Source organism: Cebus imitator, unplaced genomic scaffold (genome assembly GCF_001604975.1).
Source record: "Cebus imitator isolate Cc_AM_T3 unplaced genomic scaffold, Cebus_imitator-1.0 Scaffold223, whole genome shotgun sequence".
Lineage (NCBI taxonomy): Eukaryota > Metazoa > Chordata > Mammalia > Primates > Cebidae > Cebus > Cebus imitator.
Window position 1 is genome coordinate 241,724 of NW_016107538.1, and position 5,355 is coordinate 247,078.

A 5,355-nucleotide genomic window follows, 5' to 3' on the forward strand; every position below is an offset into this window, starting at 1 on the left:
AAAAAAAAAAAGAAGAAAAAGGCAAATTTGCCCAAAGACCCACAACTAGTAAGTGAAGAAACAAATTCAAATCCAGGTCTGCCCGACTCCAAAGCAGTTTTGTCGGTACAGTCTTGGGTCTCCCAATTCCTTCCTGTACAGGCCTCACGTATCTGCTGCCTTTCCTGACAGACCCCTAATGAGGGTCTAGTGACTCCATGGGCCCCGGCCATTGTAAGGCAGCAACTGTAACCTGTCGCCCGCCCCACTAGGCTGTGCTCTTCCTGGACAGGGACTAACCTTTTCCTTTTGGTGGGCTCAGTGACTCCAGGTAGACGCCCGAGATGCCCGACCCTCAGACGCCACGCACGACGCCGGCTCACGTGGGCCGGAAGTGCGGCCCCCTCCCCCCGCCCTGGCTTGTCTAGGAAAAAAGGAGGATTCGGTTCGACTTGATGGTGCGTCCTAGCCCCAGGAAGCCGGGAGGGGTGAAGCGAGCTGCCCGGAGCCGGGCCGTGGGTGGCGGCGGGCAGAGAGCACGCAGGCGGAAAGTCCTCGAAGTGAGCATCTAGAGCACAGTCCGCGGCTCCTCGTGACTAGTTGTGGCGGGGGCAGCATGGGCGCGGCCACCGAGGTAGAGCCGAGTGAGGCGAAGATTGATGGCCACCTGCGGACAAGCCCCCGCAGCGGCCGCGCATGCGGAGCTGGGCGCCCGGGGCTTGCCAGTCTCGCCGAACCGCTAGCTGTCCCTTCCGCCTCAGGGGTCTCGGTGCCTGGCGCCCGCTAGCGCCGTCCAGCCCTTCAGCTTCTAGGCCCCCCTGGCGCAAGTAACCCGCCCCAGTCCCCCGGCGCTGCCCCAGCCTTGACGGCCGGGAGACTTTCCCTAGCCCGGCGCCTAGAGGACCCGGGCCTCAGTGGCCAAAGGCGGCGCGGGGTGCGCCCGGGCAGTGTCCCCAGTAGGCTGGACCGCCAGTCTACGCACGAGGCCATCTGCGAGGCCCGAGTGCAAGAGAGACCGGGGCTTGCTGAGTAAGGAGCTCCTTCAGTGACTGCACGGTTATTCATGGGACCTTCTGACACTCTTAAAAACGAAATTTCTCCGGGGCTGGATGAGTATTAGGGTGATGGCTTCTTGAGTTTTGAGCAGGCATCACAAATAAATCCCTCTGGGATACAGAACTGTCTCTGTTCTTGTGCCGGGCGCGGTGGTTCATGCCTGTAATCTCAGCACTTTGGGAGGCCAAGGCAGGCGGATCACCTGAGATTGGGAGTTCCAGACCAGCCCGACCAACATGGAGAAACGCTGTCTCTACTAAAAATACAAAATTAGCCGGGCGTGATGGTGGGACCTGTAATTCCAGCTACTCGGAAGGCTGAGGCAGGAGAATTGCTTCAACCCAGAAGGCAGAGGTTGCAGTGAGCCGAGATCACACCACTGTACTCGAGCCTGTGCAACAAGAACGAAACTCCATCTCAAAAAAAACAAAAAACAAAAACTGTCTCTGTTCCGTTTTGGGGTTTTGCTTTTTTTTTTTTTTTTCTTATTATTTTTATTTATTTATTTATTTATTTATTTATTTTTTTTGAGACAGAGTCTCTTGTCCAGGCTCGAGTGCAGTGGCACGATCTCAGCTCACTGCAACTTCCACTCCCCCGGAGTTCAAGCAATTCGCCTGCCTCAGCCTCCCGAGTAGCTGGGGGCGCCACTACGTCCAGCTAATTTTGTATTTTTAGTAGAGATGGGGTTTCACCATGTTGGCCAGAATAGTCTTGAACTCCTGACTTCAGGTGATCGGCCCACCTCTACCTCCCAAACAGCTGGGATTGCAGCACCACATCCGACCCTCTGTTCCCTGTTTTGAAATAACTCTTCAGTTAAAAGTCAGAGGTTCACTGGCCACGCTTCCTTCCTTCTACTCACCCACCACCCCAAACCCCAAAAGATGCCTCCAGCAAAGAAAATGAGACATCCTGATGCCTTCCTGGCTCGTTCCAGAATTTTTAGCTTTGCCTTTTGACATGGGATCATTCTACCTGAAGTCCCCGCTCCCGCATCAACCCCCAGTTTTCCTCTGTCTTAGCTTGGGCTGCCATAACAAAACATCATAGACTGGATGCCAGACAACAGAAATTTATTTTCTCACAGTTTTGAGGGCTGCAAGGCCGTGATCAGGGTGCTAGCATGGTCAGGCTCTGGTGAGACCTCCTTGGCTGTCTTCTCACAGGGTCCTCACATGGCAGTGAGAGACAGACCCAACGCAAAGCCCTCTGGTGTCTCTTTTTATCGAGCACTAATCACGTCTTGGGAGGGCCCTGCCGTCATGACCTCATCTAATTAATTCTCTCCCAAAGGCTCCATCTCCAGTTACCATCACATTAGGGGTTAGGGCTTCAGTCTATAAATTTGGGAGGGATGCAGTTCAGTCTATAGCATTCTCTTTATTCTAGTTATTATTTTTATTTATATTTATTTACTTATTTGAGACAGGGTCTCACTCTGATTGCCCAGGCTGGAGTGCAGTGGCCCAATCTTGGTTCACTGAAGCCTCAAACTCCTGGGGTCAAGTTATCCTCCCACCTCAGCTTCCCAAGTAGGTGAGATTACAGGCATGTGGCACCACACCTGGCTAATTTTGGCATTCGTAGTAGAGACGGGGTTTCACTGTGTTGCCTATGCTGGTCTGGAACTCCTGGACTCAAGCAATCCACCCTCCTCAGCCTCCCAAAGTACTGTGATTACAGGTGTGAGCTACCTTGCCAGCCTTATTTTATTTTAGTTTTTAAAGACTTTAATTTTTTTTAAGAGCAGTTTTAGGTTCACAGCAAAATTGAGAGGAAGGTACACAGAGATTTCTCATATACCTCCTGGCCCCACACATGCATAGCCTCCCCCATTATAACATCCCCCACAACAGTAGTTCATTTATTACAGTGGACAAACCTACACTGGGACATCATAATCACCCAAAGTCCATAGTTTACATTAGGGTTCATGCTTGGTCTTACACATTCTATGGATTTGAAAAAACGTATAATGACATGTACCCACCATTGTAGTATTAAACAGATTAGTTTCTGCCCTAAAAATCCTCTTTGTCTCCCTCCTTTTTGCATATACGACTGAAATGCTCTGTGCAAAGGCATGGTTCATACAGTATGGCTCAGCTGCAACCTGGGATCTACTAGCCTGGCGCACTTAGGCTTGGCTGTGATGCAGGAGTTAAGGGTTGGCAGCTGGCTATAGCAAGAGCCTAGATCTAGTTAATTTTTCTCAGTTCTCTGGGACCAACTCTGTTTTCTGTCTACATCTACCTTCCCCCTTTTCATGCTCTTCAACCTACATCTTCACTCTCCCTTTAACTCCTCGTCCCTTTAACTCCAGGGTCAGAAGTCTAGTGAACACAGTGATCGATGCCTGCACATAACTGATAACAGTGCTGACTTGAGTACCAATCTAAATTATGTGATAAAAGAGCTATCATTCATTACAGCTGGAGGCTTAGATCTTAGACTACTCCCAGAATCCAGAATATTTTTGCTTTAGAGACACAAAATATTAATTTTGTTTTTGTATGATTTTGAGACAGTGTCTTGCTCTATCACCCAGACTGGAGTACAGTGGCATGATCACAGGTCACTGCAGCCTCGACCTCCCTGGTTCAAGCAATCTCCCTGCCTCAGTCTCCCAAGTAGCTTGGACTACGGGCATGCACCCCCACATGCAGCTAATTTTTGTATTTTTTGTAGAGACAAGGTTTTGCCATTTTGCCCAGGCTGGTCTCGAACTCCTAAGCTCAAGCAATCCTCCTGCCTCGGCCTTCTAAAGTGTTGGGATTACAGGCATGAGTCACCGTAACCAGTGACACAATATTAATAAGAAAAAGTACTTTTGCCAGCCACAGTGGCTCACACCTGTAATCCCAGTACTTTGGGAGGCTGAGGTGGGCGGATCATGAGGTCAGGAGTTTGAGACTAGCTTGACCAACATGGTGAAACCCTGTCTCTACTAAAAATACAAAAATTGGCTGGGAGTAGTGGCAGGCACCTGTGATCCCAGCTACTTGGGAGGCTGAGGCAGGAGAATCACTTGAACCCTGAAGGTGGAGGCTGCAGTGAGCCAAGATCCCACTGCTGCACTCCAGCCTGGGCAACAAGAGTGAAATTCCATCTCCAAAAAAAAAAAAACAAAAAAAACCTTTCATTGTGACGAGAGATAGGTAAATAGTGAATTACCTGATAATCAATGGCACTTTGAAGGAAAAAAGATAATATATCCCCCAACCATGACCTAAGGACTACAAGATTCTGCACTTCTTGATCCTACTTGAAGTCAGAAGGGACTTGGCCCAGTGTAAGTAAATTGCAAGGATTTGGAAGAAAAAGGGGAAGGATCTACACACATTTTCAAGGATACTGTATCTTGGAGAAACAAATTTAATAATCTGAGAACTGTTACTATGGTACTACACAGTTGAATAACAATTTTTCTTGGAGAGACTAGAATTAAGCTATTTTATAAAAGTACCAAGAGGGCCGGGCGCGGTGGCTCACGCCTGTAATCCCAGCACTTTGGGAGGCCGAGGCGGGTAGATCACGAGGTCAAGAGATCGAGACCATCCTGATCAACGTGGTGAAACCCCGTCTCCACTAAAACTACAAAAAATTAGCTGGGCATGGTGGCGCGTGCCTGTAATCCCAGCTACTCAGGAGGCTGAGGCAGGAGAATTGCCTGAACCCGGGAGGCGGAGGTTGCGGTGAGCCGAGATCGCGCCATTGCACTCCAGCCTGGGTAACAAGAGGGAAACTCCGTCTCAAACAAAAAAAAGTACCGAGAGACTGGATCAATAAATACCCTGCAAATTTGATAGTGAGAGAAATTCATTTATTTTTATTTTTAATTAAAAAATTTTTTGGCGGGCATGATGGCTCACGCTTGTAATCCCAGCACTTTGGGAGGCCGAGGCGGGTGGATTACCTGAGTTCAGCAGTTCAAGACCAACCTAGCCAAAATGGTGAAACCCCGTCTTTTTAATAAATAAATAAATAAAATTTTGACACAGAGTCTCGCTCTGTCGCCCAGGCTGGAGTGCAGTGGCACGATCTCAGCTCATTTCAACGTCTGCCTCCCAGGTTCAAATGACTCTTCTGCCTTAGCCTCCCGAGTAGCTGGGGACTACAGGCGCCCCCCACGATGCCCAGCTCACTTTATTGTATATTTAGTAGAGACAGGGTTTCACCAGGTTGGCCACCGTCTCTCAAAAAAAAAAAAAAAAAAAAGTTAAAAATTAAAAAATCTCAATCTCTATTTCCCCCATCCCAATAAAACGAAACCTTGGAATTCTTTTTTTCCCCTCCCCTCCCGCTACGCCCCCTGAA